General features: G+C 37.6%; 2 protein-coding genes across 6 annotated transcripts in view; one reads left to right on the plus strand and one right to left on the minus strand.

The window, feature by feature from the left end:
• Positions 1-1,868, minus strand: part of LOC135215269 (uncharacterized) — a 60,734-nt gene extending 58,866 nt beyond the window's left edge. The window contains exons 1-2 of one of the 2 annotated variants that reach the window (XM_064249810.1): positions 1,722-1,868; positions 1,092-1,510 (exon numbers count right to left, since the gene is read on the minus strand). The gene's annotated coding sequence lies outside the window, so the exon portion shown is untranslated. The remainder of the gene's footprint in view (positions 1-1,091; positions 1,511-1,721) is intronic. The other variant, XM_064249811.1, reaches the window with a different exon arrangement.
• LOC135215270 (organic solute transporter subunit alpha-like) overlaps positions 1-20,000 on the plus strand; it is a 146,991-nt gene that overhangs the window by 108,809 nt on the left and 18,182 nt on the right. The window contains exon 1 of one of the 4 annotated variants that reach the window (XM_064249815.1): positions 2,478-2,569. The exons of the other annotated variants lie outside the window; for them this stretch is intronic. The gene's annotated coding sequence lies outside the window, so the exon portion shown is untranslated. Of the gene's footprint in view, positions 1-2,477; positions 2,570-20,000 lie in introns of those variants that run through there. 4 annotated transcript variants of the gene reach the window in all.

Here is a 20,000-nt window from a genome sequence, read left to right on the forward strand (position 1 = left end):
TTCATTCATTCACTCCACGCCACAGTATCTTGAAATCCTTCCAGTGACAAGTGAATCTCGATTTTTCAGACTTTTAATGAGCATCCTGACATCCTTACTCACTATAAACCCTTCAGCTCTCGCGTCATTCCGATCTGCCTCTCTTCTGTCCGCTGTATTCAAGAGGTTTCGAAACTCTTATTTCACGAACTCAGACCTCCATTCTCTCCCCCACGACGTCTATTGCTTGGCATCTTTCACTCTTAGGTGCATTGTCACTTTTAACTTTTCCCTACTTTTTCTTCTTTTTCCCTTGGAGTAATTTCGACATATTTTATAAATATGGGCGTTTCCTTCTTGTAAATACATATGCATATATATTTGTATATATATATATATATATATATATATATATATATATATATATATATATATACGCCGAAATTAATCCAAGGGTAAAAGAAGGAAACGCAAAGAAAATTAATATATTTTATATATATATATATATATATATATATATATATATATATATATATATATATATATATATATATATATATATATATATATATATATTTCTGTGTGGGTGTGTGTATATGTATGTTTGTGTGTATACACTTATGTAAATAAACATATATACGTCTATATGTGTACATATAGTGAGTGTACTTTTACTCCTATTTACTGAAGCATGTGCCATAAATATTTCATGTTGCAATGGTGTAGCCCATCCGTACCTAACTAGTCTCCCTTTACAAAATCACAAAGTACAAAATTTATATAACACTTATGTCCGGTTGTTTTTCTTGTTCACCAATGTGTGAAGTGGATGTTTGTTTCTTCGCGTGCAATAGGCTTTCATTAGTGTGTTTACGTATGAGAGAGAGAGAGAGAGAGAGAGAGTTGGCGGGGGCGGGGGACATCACCCGCCAGTCTGGCCTAAATTTTAGGTTAAATTAATGGTCTACTAATTAAGCCAAATGATAACGCCTGTGTTACTCGTTTTTACTTGTTTTTCAGACATTGCCATGCAGTTCATTATTGCCTTACTTTTATTTGAACGAGAAACAACAAGAGTGCAACGCTTGATTAAAGAACAAAATCTCACCCACCGTAACAGTTATTTTAGGTCCGGTAATCCTTGGAAGAGAGTGGCCAGTACGTGGTCAAACTGCGGGTCTTCTCTCTCCTCCTCCCGTTTTCTTTGCACCGATGAATCGAGTTGAAGAACTATCAACGATTTTGCCTCTTTTCAGAACAGCTGTCGCATTTCTTCACGAGATGCAAAAGCCAGAAGTTGATCTTGCTCGTCACTTCTGGTCTTCTGTTCCTCCTTTCCTCTTCTATCGTTAGATTTCCGGTTATTCCTCCTCCGGTTAACAGGAATGATAGTACTTCATGCCACTGATTGTTAGGCGAGACTAGCAAACAGGCAAACTGAGTCTAGCAGAGAAACTAGACAGCGGTAGCGCCTTCCGCGAGATTCCCTTCCACCACGTGCTGAGAACACCGATCTGTCAGACGGCTTCAGCTGTCAAAAGAGTGAAAGAAACTCTCAGACAATTTATTCATTGGAAATGTATAATTATTACTTTATTTCAGTGTTTCTGATTCTGTTTTCGAGGCTGTCATGACTTCAGTGTTTACATAAGTCATAGAATGCTCCTCGTATTTTTTCTCTACATGAACTTCAAGCACATGCTTCAAAGTGAGTGAGATTTAGACAGTCAAAATGCCCTTGCCTCACTGGGGGAACTACAGGAGTGTTGTGCTGTCTTTCAGTACATTGAGATGATGTGAAATGTGTGAAGATGGGGCAGTCACTGTACGTGTACGTGTGCGCGGGCGAGCGAGGAGCGGGAAAACTAGTAGTAGTGGCTGGGAGTAGGCGGGGCGTTGGGATATAACACCCCCGCACACTCACACACGCACGGGCGCCAGAAAAGTTAAATTTCAGGGGAAAACGGGGCGAACGTTACTCCTCCGCTTGTAGCTGGCTGTAACGAAATTTTATTGGTCCATTCGGATAAGGAGTGGAAAGACGGGGTAGAAATGAAAGGGCCCTCGCTATCCATAAAGTTTGGGGAAAAGATGAAAATCACTGAAAACTGTGAGGAGGCCACCAAGGCGAAAAATATTGGCAAGTTTTGTCGGTCGTAGTCATCGAAGAAATACTCCAGGTTTTCTGAAGGAGGATTGGTAAATTTCCAAGCGGTGGTTGCAGGCAGTATATTATGAAATTTAATATTTGTCGGGCACAATCATCAGTATTTATGAAATGTAGAGAAAATGGTTTTAGGATGACGCTTCCGTAAATTTGCACGTGATTTGAATGAAATGAAAAGTCTTTAACCCTGTCTGCCTTCATATCGGCGTGCGTCTTTATTTGGAGAAGTATGAAGTCTCGTGCGATAATTTTACTGCCGGTCGAGAATTCCGTTTGGGATGAAGCCGACCCCAGCCCAGTTTTAGTTCGCCTCCTCTGGGGAGTCTTGAGTCTGTCTGTGGACAGCGACCATCCTCCCTCCTTCCTAGCCGCCTTCCTTTTCATTTCACTTATGATGTCTTCTTCACTGCTAGTGCAATGGAAGTAAGTTTTCTGTGGAGCCCAGGAGATCACCTTCCCTGTGCCTTTCCGCTGTCTGCTTACAGGCTTAATAATTGCCATTATTAATATGCTGTTAAAAAGAATGGAAGAATTAGGCGATTTGATTTTATATATTTTTTTATTATTTTTCTTACTATTCGCTTCTCAGGCTCAGCGATGTTTATGAGTAACTGGCCAACATTCATATTGGGAATTTTCAAAAATTATAAATGTTGAAGGTAATCTTTTCTTTTTTATTTATTTATTAGAACAGGATCTCAGGTCCAGGTCAAGCATGGGTCGTCGTCAGTGCCGGTATTATTCCACTTAATTCTGCCATTCTTTTTAACAGCATTTGCCTAAAAGAAGGTCTTCTGCCGAAATATACTTTATTAATATGCTTATACCTGTCATGGGTAACATCGTTCATGAAGTCATCCAGTAAAATGGAGGAGGGGAATTTGTCCTGGAAGGAAAATCAGAGGCTCTTGTCACAAGAAGATGAGAAGTCTTTTGGAAGCATTGCATCAAGAAAGCTTTCATAATTAACATCATTATCATAATCATTTAGCAATTTCATTACGGAAATATAATTATTATTACATTTGTAATAATCATTATTACTTTTCAAGTTTCCAAAGTGCACGATAAATGTTTTTCTAGTTTTAATCTGCCCGTGTCTGATAGACAGAAGTGGATGAAAATCTCTAATTTCTTAGCATTGTACTGATTACTAAATGGTCTTCTCTCCCTCTCTCTCCCATATAAAAAATAACAATGTAGCCCTCCTCACTGTAGTATCACATCTAATATTCCTTTTTTATCTATAAAGTAAGCTTGAAATGTTTTCGCTGAGGTTATACAATGTATTTAATTTTGTCTCTATTCATTTTTCAAGTTAGATGAAGTTATTTGATCTATTCAAGTTTGGACTTGAAGCGACCAATTTTTCAAAGACCAGCATCGGCACAAATGGGCTCAGCTTAAAGATTTGATAAGTGTCATTTGATTCAACATTTTTTCTTACTCGTTTTGTAATGATACGTTATGATTAATTCAATGACCTTCTCTAAAACTCAAACATCTTAAACTGGTAGTCAACAAAGGAGAAATGAAATCAGAGCATTTGCCCTAAACGTCTGGATACTACAAAGTGAAAAATCACTTTTAGTTTCTAAAAGTAAGCTAGGATTTCTGGGGCATCTTAAGATAAAATAAGACGATATTTAGTCCTCCATGGCAGCGGAAGAGTAAGTCCTCAAAATCACGCGAAGAAAGACGAATTCGTCAAAAAAACGGTTTCTGCCAAGCAGGTGAGACTTCATCTGTCTTCGGAGAATATCTCGACGTCTCGTTAGTATTAAATTTGAGACTCTGCAGCAGAATACAGTATTTTGGTATTTGTGGGTTTTCTTATCGCCGGGATCTTGTTTTGTCGTTCGTTAATATGACGGAATTTAGGGGCTTGAATTTTAGTGAACTAATGTAACTTGCTCACTCGAAGTGATAGTTCATTATTATAATCTGCTCAATAACACTTTCTCCACCAGCAGAGTAGGCGGGATGAATAAGCTTTAAAACATTAAATGAAGTTCGCTGTTTACCGGCAGTTTCTGAAGTTGCATATACAATTAATTATATTCTTAGTTAAATTTTAAAAAATCATAATGTGTGATAAAAACATACAAGCACACAAGCAGGGCAAGACTCGTCTTCATAATTATCTTTTCCTCTCCAAAGTAAGGTAATGATAGAAAGATCAAGCAAATCTAGAACCGATTTATTCCATTTATTTATGGTTAGATTCTCCATCACTATACATTTCTAATAAATCCCGTTTGAAGTGAAGCGGATTTCCCATCGCCATTCGGGTCCCCTTCATGATCAAGACGAAGGTATATTGAATAAGGGAGATCTACCTTGATCAAGACCAGGTGTCTGATCCACCGTAAGTTGGAATCCTCGGCAGTCGAGCCAATATTTCTTGCACCACAAAGAACAGCTTGAGGTGGGAAATAGTTGATGATCCAGGGGTAGGGGTGTTATTTAAATGAGGTGCTCTCTCTCTCTCTCTCTCTCTCTCTCTCTCTCTCTCTCTCTCTCTCTCTCTCTCTCTCTCTCTCTTAAACGCAGCTGCCTTTGAAAGATATATGAGCTCAATTCATTCAGATATTTTGTGTACCCTTTTTGCAAATTTTTGGCAACATTGCCACAATTTTCCGACGCCTTGTGCCAGGTTGGGCTCCTCTTCCTTCATAGAGGAAATAATTACGAGCGAAAAGTGACCTTCAATTATACTTTCCTCCGAAATGCTTTCATCTTATTGCAAAATTCAGTATTTCTTTTCTTTTTTTTTTTTTTACTAACATCCTACGTGTCAACTTTCAGTCTCTCCAATTTTGACAATTTTTCAAATGTTCAGCAAGAATAAAAAAAAATGTGAGGGCCTGTTTACCATTAATGATGTGATGTATAAGGTCTGGCTTTTACTCGGTCGTTTAAAATAAAATACGTAAGCTAAAGGTAAAACTTTCATCGCGGATAAGTCTGACCTGAGAGGTGTTGCAAAACAGATGCAACTTCCAATTTTCCGTCCTGTCACCTGACAGTGTACTACGCTGTGAATTCGTATAATAGATATTAGATTCTCTCTGATGAAATAAAGGTTAGAGAAAGAATAGATCAATTTTATGGTTAGCGTGTGCTTAAGAAGAGTATAACATTATGATCATCTGTTAAATAACGGAAAAGGTTCAGACATGATACATGTTACTGATGTGTGCATGCAGGCTTTGTGCTTTTAAGTGCAGCTGATAGAGAAGTTGAGACAGTCGCCTCACAGGTAGCAGTATTCGGTTCGAACTGCAGGAGTGGTGTACGGGCCATTAAATTCCACTAAGCATCGGTACACCTTAGTAAATCATAATATAAACCCCCTAACCCAAATGCTTCCTGTGAAAAGGACGTGCAACTTGTTTTGGAGTCATGCAACTCGTTTTGAGTAACCCAATATATTCATTATATATATGTATATATATATATATATATATATATATATATATATATATATATATATATATTAATGTATATATATACACACACACATATATATATTATTTATATATAATATATATATATATATAATATATATATATAATATATATATATATATATATATCGTAATGTGCATTTATCTGTATCTTTGTCATTTTTACACGAGTGATGAAGTTTACGATGTAGTACCTTCAAGTTCAGTTTCAGGTTACTTCATTTTCGACCGAGTGTCACCTTTTTTTTTTTTTCTTCGAAATAGGAGGTTATCTTTATCAGTCGAATAATCTTGTCATTGAATCCCAAACCTTTTGATCCATGACTAATGGAGAAGGAAAATATTCACATGATCTCTTACGGAAACTAATTCCAGGTTTTTTATTTTAAATATATTACATGGTATAATGCATGTAACTTGAGTTTAAAAATTAACAAAGTCATATTTCATAGGCTACTGGATCTATTCGCAAAATTCTAATACTTTCTCCTAGTTTCGTATCCGTTCAAGAATCACGGTAGATTTTTTTATGAAACATGATAAGTATGATCATTTTCCACTTACAGAAACGCCATTAACAATAAAAAAAAAATTAGATGGCTAACGCCCGGTAACCGAAGAGCCGTGTGAGTGCAACTGAGAGGAGAGGAGAGACGCAAGCGTTAGCCATGTGTGTATTATTGAGCGTAAACACCAGATTTCCATCTGACTCTCTTTCGTAAACAAGTCAGTCGGTGTTTAATGGCGTATTCGATAAGCAACTGAGTAGGTTGGTGTGGCTCGTGAATGGGAAAAGTGTTGAAATAAACATTAGGTTAGCTACAACTTCCGTGTATATTTTTTTAATGAGTAAAGCGTTTATTTTTAGTTTTTGTAGGATATGAGTAGCATGAAATGAGAGACCCTTTTTTTGACTAACTTTCATTTGACCTCTGGGGGTGTTCTTGCCAGATCTTGAAGACCTGTAACTCAAAGTGAATTTGAAATATGTCAACAACCTGACGTTCACGTGATCATCGTGAATTTTCAGTTTTAATATTACAAAGACGCAGGAACAAAAAGTTTCCGTTTATTTACATACTGAACCAGTAAGTTTGCTTGTAGGTTTATATTCAGTGTGATGGTTCCTTGGTTCAAGAATTTCGTTAAAAAAGGACGTTCATCCTTTTAAGCAAAAAATCAGATGTATACAACTGCACGAAACCCGGTGATTGTCAGCAATTCGCCCCAACCTTTCAAGTTGATATGAACCAGTTGAGATAAGATAAACTTCAGAATCTTATATATTCTTCGGATACGGCTGAAAATACCTAATGTCATAGACACCGACTTCTCAGTTTACCCAAAAGAACAAAGAATTCCCACAAAGCATATTTTTTCTTTGCTGTTATTTGAGATTTTCTGTACCTTCTCTCTTGTTTTCAGATACATTATTTTTCAGGAAAGTTAATTGCCATTTTTTCCCAGATGTGATCATGAGACATGCCTAAAATTGTTTGTTTTTATGTGTTTTAGAACTTTAGGTAATAAGCAGTCTCGTACACGATGGAGCCTTAAGCTTTAAAGGAAATTTCATTTTTAAATCACTTCTGGAAGGAATGATTGAACTATGACCGCCCAGACGTTGGAATACAGATGAAGGAAGTCAGTTAAATAACGAATTTGAAGTTTGAGAAATTCCGTTATCGCTGTAACACTGAACTGTCTGTCACAAGTGTTAGTTGAGGAAGGAGAGAACTTCCAAGAAGTTGATGTTTTCCCAATACCTGTTTTCCACTGGAAAGAAAGTATTATTCAGACACATCTTCAAGGGCAGGGAAGGTACGGACGGGAAATTCATTTTAAGATTCATAACATAAATAAAACAAGTCATGGTAAAAAAGGCTGAATTCATCAAATATTTAGAGATACCTTTGATTAAAAATTCGGATACCTGATGCTGCTATACTTGAGAGTAGAATCATGATCATGCATTTCATTTTCGGGCCACGGAAGGTGAACTCAGTAGACATGTTCTTAACAAGCCCATCTTGGAGAGAACCAGCATGTCATACTCTAAGAGAATGGGTCTAACCTCATGTGCAGCTACAACATACGAGTATGATATATGATGGAGGGCTAAACTGCTGGGACGTTTTCATGATATATATGTGTGTGTATATATATATATATATATATATATATATATATATATATATATATATATACATATATATATATATATATTTTATATATATATATGTGTTTTGTATATATATATATATATAGATATATATATTATATATATATATATATATATATATATATATATATATATATACATAGTGTGTGTGTATGTAAATGTTAGTTTCTCTCACATTTTTGAGATTTTGAATCTTGACTGAACTCCAATACAGAAACCCTCTACATCAATTGCTCTCTATATACTTATATTCCACCATAAATAGTTTGCTTGCAAATGCCTTAGATTAAAGACGAAAGGTGACGGTCTCCTTTGTCTCATCGTTCCTCGTTGGCCTTATACTATCTTTATACTTTTACAGAGGCCTTGGCAGCAACCTGTTTATCCACTACGCCCATTGTGCAACACGCCCCCCATCTTGTAGGCACTCATTATATTAACGCCCTTCAGTAGCAACACTCCTTTCACCTTGTTTAACCCACACCTTCTAGGTCACCCTCTCTCCTTCCCTGAACTCCAGAATGATGCACATTTTCAACCAACATCTCACGCCTTTCAAACCCTCTGTACTCAACATTTATCGCACAAATAACCTTATCACCTTCCGCGTCTTTCCGATACTTTCATTCAGCATCTTCACTTGACTTCCATAAAGGAGATGCTGTTCAACACTGAGCTTCCTTAGCGCCAATGTTCTTGCTTATAAACCTTGATAAAATTCATTCTATTTCTGTTTCACCTCCTCGGTGATTCATCCCTTCTCCCATGTAGCCTTCATCCTTTACATTCGCTTGAATCAATAACTTTCATTTACGTGACGAAAAGTTGTTTATTTTAAGGTTGTTCTATCGGTCGCTGCTGCTTCTCCTCCCTATCATCAGCTGTCACCGTATTTTCCTCAAACAAACATTAATTAATACCTCACACTTTATTCACTTCTTTCGTTTCTTAAGTCACACAAGCATTCTCTCTCTCTCTCTTCTCTCTCTCTCTCTGTCATACATACAATCATTTATATATGTATACTTACACACACACACACACACACACACATATATATATATATATATATATATATATATATATATATATATATATATATACTATACATATACATATACATACGCCATTGCAAATTCAAGCAGAAAGGAATGCCATTTATACAGAAAATCACGACGGGTTAGAATTCTGGCATTGATGAGAATCTCGATACTTGTCTAGCTTTTGCCGAGAAGCAGATGACATAATGCATCATCAACATGACTCGTTCATCTCCATTATGAGTGAAGACAGGCGGCAGCAAGGAGTGAAAGACCGAGCCAAATTAAGGCTAAATTAATGTGAGTGAATAATGGGGACATCTCGACGCCCCGAAAGCTTCGGAAGTTGATACGCGAGAGGAACCACCCAGGTGAAGCTGCAGGAGAAATGCGTATGTTCAAAAAAAAAAAAAAAACATGAAGCACTCGGTGTGCCAGCGTATTTCTGGACGGTTATTGAAGGTATTCGAAGAAATATAGAACTTGGCATCTTGCGACATCGAGTCGAATTAATATACTTATGAAGTACTACCCGAGTGTGCGCGTAAGCGTAGTGGGTCCTTTAGTGGAAATATCTTTATTGTACCTAATTGAAAAGCTTATTTTTCTTTACTTGAAAGTGAAATCTTGTGTCTCATATTCATTAGCTTAAAGATATAGCACGTGTTTTCGTATTAAACAGATTGATCATTACGGTGAAAAAAAAAATGGGACTTTAAGAGAGGAAGATTAACAATTAAACGTAGAGGATTCCTTTAACCAGGAGATTTCTTAAGGAGGAGGATCATATACGTGTGGATTGTCCCAGGACTTTATAAGTATAGAGAAGGGCCTTTTTATAAGAAACGGCTTCTGAATGAAAGCAAGGCTTCTCATATTTAAGTGTATCCTTTTAAGAAAGATGGTCGTCTTAATGAAGAGAATCTTAAGGGAAAATGTCGTGTTAAAGAGATCCCATCCTCAAGGTAGAGTGTCTCAGTGGCGTGGTCGGTATGGTGCTGGCGTGCCACTTCAGTGGCCGCGAGTTCGATCTCGGGAATTCCATTAAGGGGTTAGAGTTGTGTCTTTCTGGTGATAGAAGTTCACTCTCGACGTGCTTCGGAAGTCACGTAAAGCTGTTGGTCCCGTTGCTGAATAACCACTGGTTCCATGCAACGTAAAAACACCATACAAACAAACATCCTCAAGGTAGAGAACGTGGATAATGATGAGGATGGAGAGAGAGAGATTGTCTTAGAAATGAAGACTCGCTGCTAAAAACATAAACATTGCCTGCAATAACAGAACGTCTTAACCAAGGGCTCTCCCTAAGGAGATACATCGTCTGAAGAAAGATGATCGTCTTAATGAAAAGGGTCGTCTCAAGTAAGGGGAAATATCTTCAGAAAGCGAATATCACATGAAGAGACAGTCCTTTAAAAAATGCCATAGCAACAATAAATTCCTTTTTAAACTCAGAAACCGAAACAGTATTAACTCAAGCTAAGTTTCAGTAGACATCCAAAAGGAAACTCTCTGTTTTTTAGCTTTTAGTCGTTGAAAGGGTGAATAAAAAATCCCACATGAAGTAAAAGAGTCCTCGTGAGTCTCCTCACTCAGCTGATGATTGATATGTCAGAGCATTTTGCTTACCTACACCTTCCCTTTCCGTGAACAAGTACAGTAAAGCTCTATCTGTACATTCACTAAGCACTTAGATTCAGTGTTGAATTTTATGTCTGTTCTACCAAATCTATTTAAGGAAGATGTCTTCGGCAACACACAAACCCTTCAGCTATCTTTATTAATTAGTCGCTAACACCTGTTTCAGATATCGAGGTAATGGACTTATCTACTTGGCCTCGTTAAACGCAGACTCGGAGAGAAAGAGAGAGAGTAAACAAGGCGTGATCCGACCTCCAGCTTACTCGGGACGCGTGCAAGACTTTCCCCTCACGCATAAGTTGTAAACATTATATTCCTAACTTAACGTGAAGTAGTCTTCGTAATTAATACTCATACTTATTACTACTCATACTAACAACAAGAGCAAATGAAATATGTCCATAACTTCTGAGGTATAAGTGCAAACACAAAGTAATTGAACAGAAACATAGCCCAAATTCAGTACACCAAATAAATTAACACGTGCTAAACTCTACGGTGAAATATAACCTTGTTTCACCAACGAAAACTAAAATAGATAAGTTGTATTTTATTAGAAATAATTGTTCTGTATTGTTTAACATGCACCTTATTTATTTTTTACATGTTCATTCGAATAAATAAATTATAAATATTCTATCTAAAATTTCTCAGACCATTTTCGGTTCTTCCATAGACCTTTCCTAACCTCCAACAAGAACAACAACAACAACAACACCAATAAAATAGTTGTAGGATTACTCCCCGAGTAAGCGAAAATGGCTTGGTTGTATCTAACCCTGTTTTTGGTAGTGAAGAAAATTACTTAGTTTCAGTACAATTTCTTTGTCTATTTAATAATCGAACAAATCTCGTTTAATTGACTGAAATTCTGTTAGTCGATATCAAGTCATTTATATTCTCTCTCTCTCTCTCTCTCTCTCTCTCTCTCTCTCTCTCTCTCTCTCAGGTCGCTGTTCTTTACACTCAGGATTAAATTATCATGCAATTCTGCTCTCTAGCACATCTTTTCAATGATCTCCTCCCCGTCTTCACCTGCAGGTAAATTACGCAATTAAGAAGCCGCGAGGGAAATCAGGAAGTGTTCCGGAAAAATATCTCTCTCTCTCTCTCTCTCTCTCTCTCTCTCTCTCTCTCTCTCTCTCTCCCCTTTTTTGTGAGCATTGGCAGTGGATCCCTACAGAGGTGAATCAACACGTAGGAATGTATCCACCCACTCCCTGTCGTCTCACAACACAGTAAAAAAAAACTGCAAAATAATAAAGTTAGATTTATGTAAGCTTTGATGATTCTTAAGACTTCAAAGCCATTTTCGTTTGGTCTCTCTCTCTCTCTCTCTCTCTCTCTCTCTCTCTCTCTCTCTCTCTCTCTCTCTCTCGATATAAAAGATAAAAGATATACATTGATATTACCTTTGATGGTTCAGAAAGCTCAAAGCTCTCTCTCTCTCTCTCTCTCTCTCTCTCTCTCTCACTCGATATAAAAGATATATAAAAGATATAAAAAGATATATTGATATTACCTTTGAGGTTCAGAAAGCTTAAAGCTCTCTCTCTCTCTCTCTCTCTCTCTCTCTCTCTCGCTCTCTCTCTCTCTCTCTCTCTCGATATAAAAGATATATAATGATATTACCCTTGATAGTTCTCAAAGCTCAAAACTGTCCTCTCTCTCTCTCTCTCTCTCTCTCTCTCTCTCTCTCTCTCTATATATATATATATATATATATATATATATATATATATATATATATATATGTATGTATGTATATATATATATATATATATATATATATATATATATATATATATATATATATAAAAGATATATACTTGATATTACCTTTGATGGTTCGCAAAGCTCAAAGCTGTCTTTTCTCTCTCTCTCTCCCTCTCTCTCTCTCTCTCTCTCTCTCTCTGCTGAACACTTCGTTTTGATTTGCGATTTGTAATCAGCGATGTCAACATATTTTTACAACTTTGTTCACATTTTGTGAACTAAATGTCCGCTGGTATCGTAGTTAGTGTCGTGGCATGCCACTCAGATGTCGCGGGTGTGAGTCTCCCCCCAAGGCGATGATAAATCACTAGCTCTGTATCATGATCAGTTACTGCTGCAGTGTGGAGTCTGGGGTCGGAGGTTGAAGCCAACATTCCTTGGAAGGTTAAATTTCAAGTCAATGGCCCCTGTGCATAGGTTCCATCTACTGGAATAATAAAGAAACTTGACAATTAACGCATTTGTATATAACCAATAGGGTTTTGTATCAAATCACGTATTATAGATTTCTATACCTAAGACAAAAGACCTCATACCAAAAGTCCTCAAATTTTCATTTTAGAATTTGGCCAGGATTTTGTATCGGGTAAGTTTTATAAGCTAATAAATCTTGAATTTGAGTTACCTCTGACCCTAAGCTTCCATTAACGTGACATCATATACAACAATGAGCACTTTTTAGAAGACTGGGACTTTCCCACTGGCTCGACAAGGTTCGTTCACTTTTATTTTCGCCTCATCCTTATTTAACCTCTGGAAAGCATTTTCTCCTGCGATATTTTTGGACGGATTGGCTTTCGCCCTCGAGGAACTCTGTGCCAATAAGAGAAAGAGTAAGAGCGAAGCTGATGTTGAGAATCACTGACTCTGAGACTAGCATTGCTGAAAGCTACACGACTCCCAACAATGCATAACTATAAATTTACCTCCTGGCCGCAGCCCACCTTGACTAGCGACTACCCCCCCTCCTACGCAGTTACTCTCTCTCTCTCTCTCTCTCTCTCTCTCTTCTCTCTCTCTCTTGTGCTTGTGTGTGTGTGTGTGAGTGTTTGTGTGCGCGTGTGTGCTTAATCCGAGCAATTCCCCAGAAACTTCGATCTACCCAAATCACTGGCCGCCTCGTTCGACAAAGTTTTCAAAAAATTTGGCAAACTGTTTTATGAGTGTTGCCTTAAGGCTAAGGTCGGTTTCCAACAGCTCCTGGGCAGTATTTTATATCCTCTTATTTTGATTGCCATTTTTTTTTTCCAGGAGCATGATTTGAGCCCCTGTGCAATTGGCTATCTTTGAAATTCATTCATCATCATGAGATCTGTGAAACGTTCAGTTTCTTTGGTCTCCAAAAACTTAACGCAGACTTCAATAATAATTTGAAAATATAATTAATTATACCTCTTGCATTGAAATGTATGATTCATCGCAAAATTTAATAAGAATCTATTACGTTTTACTGCCAAAAAAAATATAGGCTTCAGTAGTATTCTTAGGGTGTCATTCATTATACCTTCTGCAATCCTTTTGTTAGCGGCAGTGAAGAAATGAAATCTCGGTGCTTCGTGGACTTTGGGTGCTTGCAGTAGCCGTGGTGTGCGAGATCTGTGTAATTATGATTGTTAAACCATTATCATACAACACTTTATGTATTAAAAACAAATGAATAGTCTGTTTTCTTGAGTGAATGCTGTTCCCTTGGCGACAAATATTAATGCCACAATAGACTTTCTGAAAAGTAGTTGTGCTGACGAGCAACGCTTTAAGCCTCCCTTCTGCATTTCAAGTTCAATAAATTCATGAATTTCTTAATGGTAAAAATCTTTATCATGTAATTGCATTTGGGAACATGTATAAGAAGTCACTTTCTTAACATTTGGACTTACGTCTTTGAAATGTTTCTATTTAAAAAGATATTGCAAATAATGTTTAATGTTTGCGAATTTTGACATTTTGACAAATCTGTTCAACATTATTCAGCATTCTAACAGATATAGTCATTGATGTTTGATCTCTGAACAGATTTGGTTGAAGTCCGATATTTCCATGTGCGTAGGGTTCATCTACTGAAATAATAATAATAATAATAATAATAATAATAATAATAATAATTTAGACAGAATTGATCTTCCTCTTTTAATACCTGAAAAAGAGGTCACGAGAAAAGTTTGACGAATGAACAGAAGTTTCCTAATTTTGGGATAGATTCCATCCGTGACTTATCTTTAGATAGAAGTAACTGTAGTAATGTGCGACATTTGTGCAAAAGACATGAATAATGTCCGTAATTTGTGACATATTTTTGAAGATTGGGAGATTTACTCGACATTTGGCGGATATCCTCACAGTCGATGTAATTGGCAGAAATTTTACTTAATAATATTAAAACGAATCTATTAATTTTGGTACTAGGACAAAAGTATGTACATGGCAATATTTACATGGGCAAGCATAGTTTAACAGATTTGGTTGAAGTCCGACATTTCCATGTGAGTAGGTTTTATCTACTTAAATAATAATAATAATAATAAAAAAAAAAATAATAATAATAATAATAATAATAATAATAATAATAATAATAGTAGCAGAACTGATGGGAATTCGAACACCAACACCACCAGCACAACCAAACCAACAGAAACCAAAACAGCAACCTCCTTGGAAAAGGCGACTGGAAAAGCAAATCATGGTGATGAGATCTGACTTGAGTAAACTGAAAGAGATGGCAGAAAAAGGCTAAGAAGCAAGAAAACAAGGAGGAACTCAACGAGAAATACAAAGTACAAGAGAGGGGATTAAACAACACAATAGAAGATGTAAAACAGAGGCTTAAGGCCAAAGCACATAAGATCCAATCGATACATGGAACAGGAATAAGGGATACCAAACAGAACAAACTATTCGGAACCAACCAAGAAAAGACTATACAGCCAACTAAGAGGGGAAGACAACCACCCAGAAATTCCTGAAGCCGAACCAAGTAAGAGACTCTGGGAAAACATATGGAGCAATCCGGTATCACACAACAAACATGCAACATGGCTCCAGGAGTCAAGGAAGAAGAAACAGGGAGAATAAAACAAAGATTCACAGACATCACGACAGACACGTCAGACACCAACTAAAGAAATGCCAAACTGGAAAGCCCCAGGTCCCGATGAAGTCCATGGATACTGGCTCAAAAACTTCAAGGCCCTACACCCACGAAATAGCAGAACAACTCCAGCATTGTATCTCAAATCACCAGCACAACAAATGGATTGACCACAGGAAGAACATCCTTAGTACAAAAAGACAAGAGTAAGGGAAATATAGCCAGTAACTACAGGCCTATCACCTGCCTACCAATAATGTGGAAGTTACTAAACAGGTATCATCAGTGAAAGGCTATACAACTACCTAGAGGAAACAAACACCGTCCCCAACCAACAGAAAGGCTGCAGAAGGAAGTGTAGGGGCACAAAAGACCAGCTCCTGATAGACAAAATGGTAATGAAGAACAGTAGGAGAAGGAAAACCAACCTAAGCATGGCATGGATAGACTATAAGAAAGCCTTCGACATGATACCACACACATGGCTAATAGAATGCCTGAAAATATATGGGGCAGAGGAAAATAACCATCAGCTTCCTCAAAAATAACAATGCGAACTGGAATACAATACTTACAAGCTCTGGAATAAGACTAGCAGAGGTTTAATATCAGGAGAGGGATCTTCCAGGGCGACTCACTGTCCCCACTACTCTTCGTAGTAGCCATGATTCCCATGACAAAAGTACTACAGAAGATGGATGCCGGGTACCAACTCAAGAAAAGAGGCAACAGAATCAACCATCTGATGTTCATGGACGACATCAAGCTGTATGGTAAGAGCATCAAGGAAATAGATACCCTAATCCAGACTGTAAGGATTGTATCTGAGGACATCAGGATGGAGTTTGGAATAGAAAAATGCGCCTTAGTCAACATACAAAAAGGCAAAGTAACGAGAACTGAAGGGATAAAACTACCAGATGGGAGGCAACATCAAACACATAGATGAGACAGGATACAAATACCTGGGAGTAATGGAAGGTAGGAGATATAAAACACCAAGAGATGAAGGACACGATCAGGAAAAAATATATGCAGAGATCTATAGGCGATACTCAAGTCAAAACTCAACGCCGGAAATATGATAAAAGCCATAAACACATGGGCAGTGCCAGTAATCAGATACAGCGCAGGAATAGTGGAATGGACGAAGGCAGAACTCCGCAGCATAGATCAGAAAACCAGGAAACATATGACAATACACAAGCACTACACCCAAGAGCAAATACAGACAGACTATACATAACACGAAAGGAAGGAGGGAGAGGACTACTAAGTATAGAGGACTGCGTCAACATCGAAAACAGAGGCACTGGGGCAATATCTGAAAACCAGTGAAGACGAGTGGCTAAAGAGTGCATGGGAAGAAGGACTAATAAAAGCAAGACGAAGACCCAGAAATATACAGAGAACAAGAAAGACAGAAAGAACAGAGGACTGGCACAACAAACCAATGCATGGACAATACATGAGACAGACTAAAGAACTAGCCAGCGATGACAATTGGCAATGGCTACAGAGGGGAGAGCTAAAGAAGGAAACTGAAGGAATGATAACAGCGGCACAAGATCAGGCCCTAAGAATCAGATATGTTCAAAGTACGATAGACGGAAATAACATCTCTCCCATATGTAGGAAGTGCAATACGAAAAGTGAAACCATAAACCACCATAGCAAGTGAATGCCCGGCACTTGCACAGAACCAGTACAAAAAGAGGCATGATTCAGTAGCAAAAGCCCTCCACTGGAGCCTGTGCAAGAAACATCAGCTACCTTGCAGTAATAAGTGGTACGAGCACCAACCTGAAGGAGTGATAGAAAACGATCAGGCAAAGATCCTCTGGGACTATGGTATCAGAACGGATAGGGTGATACGTGCAAACAGACCAGACGTGACGTTATTGACAAGGTCAAGGAAGAAAGTATCACTCATTGATGTCGCAATACCATGGGACACCAGAGTTGAAGAGAAAGAGGAGGGAAAAAATTGGATAAGTATCAAGATCTGAAAATAGAAATAAGAAGGATATGGGATATGCCAGTGGAAATCGTACCCATAATCATAGGAGCACTAGGCACGATCCCAATCCCTGAAAGGAATCTAGAAAAAACTAGAGGCTGAAGTAGCTCCGGCCTCATGCAGAAGAGTGTGATCCTAGAAACGGCACACATAGTAAGAAGAGTGATGGACTCCTAAGGAGGCAGGATGCAACCCGGAACCCCACACTATAAATACCACCCAGTCGAATTGGAGGACTGTGATAGAGCAAAAAAATAATAATAATAATAACGTTTGGAGAAAGGTTGTAAGTAACGTGTAGCGTGTCAACGTAGGTTGTCAGTAATGTTAAACATTTGAACAGAGGGAGTCAGTAATGTTTAAACGCTTTGACACTGATAGAGTTAGCATCGCTTAGCATTTGCACACAGGGGAGCAAGTAATGTCTAGATTAGTTAGTTCTAATTTCGTTTTGTGTTTGCACAGGAGTAGTAATGAACGGTTAACGCTTAGAGAAAGGTATTGTGTAACGTTTAACAGTTAATGAAAGGTGGTATGTAATGTTAAACGTTTGGACAAAGGCAGGCAGTTATGTTTACGGTTTGGCAAATGCATAAGTCACAATCAAACAGTCCCTGTTGTGCGTTTTTTTTTTTTAATCTGCAACACCACCAAATGCCTAGATGTTCTTCACCTCCCAGGTATCATAGCCACTAAGTAATTCAGAATCACAATAGACAAACAAAACTGCCACTTCCTTAACTGACACTTGCTTAATTTAGTGGAAACATCTTATTGTTTTAAGAGTGAGAAACTTGCAGCCTTCTGTGGGTCACTTTCGAAAGGTTTTTGGTGTTCTAAGGGATGGTGTACTTCAAGCTAGGAAAGTCAAGTCACAAATGTTAAGGTCATGGCTCTATATTTCGCAGAAATCAAATGTAAACAATATCAAATTCGTTGTTTGTTCAGAAGATTAACATTTAGATGGTTTCAGTTGTAGATAATAAGTGCTGGATAAATTTGAGATAATTGACGCCTCCTGATGTTAGAGCATGAGAAGCTAGCCCGCACCAAAACGAGATCGTAGTCTCCATGCATAAGAGAATGTTACGAAAATAAATGAACAGCACAACAATCAGACCATAAACACCAACCACCATTCGCTCATGCAGTGAAATGTCAAAATGATAATAACTTCGTGTATGTGTTTTTTCTTCGGTGTTGCCTATTTAGCCGACGAATTTCTCGTTGCTGTAACGATGCGAGAGAGAGCCACTCGCTCCTTGTACTATTTAAAGTTCGAGGAGAAACTTGAGGACACGCACATGTGCTTGCAATGTACTCCGAATGCTAACCGGACAAGCAAGCAAGCACGTATGCAGTGTTTCGACATACTGTTGCTCTCAACTAGAATTATTCTCCGACGAATAAAGGGGATGAGTAAGTCTTGCATCCAGGTGAACAGTCTGTGGTATCTAATATGATATGGCCGATAAAGTTGAATCAGTAGGAAGCGAAAGATTATTTGATAATGCAAATTCGTTTCAGTACCATAAATTTTTCAGAAAATCCTTGAGGAAAATGGACCTCATGTGTGCTTTGTTGTGATTGAATATTGGTATACTTGGCTCTCTGCTTAGTTAGTTGAAGTGTTTTATTTGTTGGCGAATAATGTTCAGGTCTTGTACTCTTTCATGGAGCAAAAAGGGAATGAATAAAGACGAATAAGTTTGTCGGCCACAAAGGATTCCTCGTCACCATCATCAAAATTATTATTTTCATATTAGCAGCAGTAGTAGTAGTAGTAGTAGTACAGTAGTAGTAGTAGTAGTAGTACAGTAGTAGTAGTAGTAGTAGTAGTAGTAGTGATATTTGTGGCGACAGTGGTAGTAATGATGAAGTTACAGATATTAGAATAAGTTATTACTGTATTGCAATACGTTCTCTAACTATAACTTTAAAATGAACCAAGTGTGAAAACGTGGAAATAAAAGGCGATTTTACGCAACGTAAAAGAGTAACAGATTATTTTTGTGAACAATCAATACCTACATAGAAATTGTATATTCAAAATAAGGTAAAACATATTCCCTTTTTTACACTTCATTTTCCCTTAATTGGTTTCGAATCAGCTTCAGCTAGTAGATGTTAATTCCTGTACGTTTCAGCAGGAAACGCTGAAGTGAGTTCCACTAACCATTCTTGGTCATCTAACGTCGCAGAAATGAACATTGCTGAACAGTTTTTAAAACCAGGACAAGCGTTTCTTTGTTGTTGCTGGTGGACAGAACCCGAAACCCAGTGCCAGATGGGGGCTTTTTTTTTTTTTTCCTCGATTCTACACAAACGTGAAGGTGGTCAGTGTGGCTGGGGTGTAAATATCGCGGTGTAGCACCATTGTTTGACCTCAGTGAACTAGACCTTTAAAGTATAGTAGTTCTGAACTGAAACTTGGTCTCTTGGTATTCGTAACCTTTCACGGTAATAATAATAATGATGCTGATGATATTAATGATAATAAGATGAAGAAGAAGAAAAAGAATAATTTTTTCAAATAAGATTTCGCGAGGAATATGATTACCTCTTGTAAATGTCACAAAGAAAAATCATTTGTTTAGATATCACGACTTATAAGATGACTTAGCTTTCACGATAAGAA

Source organism: Macrobrachium nipponense, chromosome 5, assembly GCF_015104395.2.
Source record: "Macrobrachium nipponense isolate FS-2020 chromosome 5, ASM1510439v2, whole genome shotgun sequence".
Taxonomy (NCBI): domain Eukaryota; kingdom Metazoa; phylum Arthropoda; class Malacostraca; order Decapoda; family Palaemonidae; genus Macrobrachium; species Macrobrachium nipponense.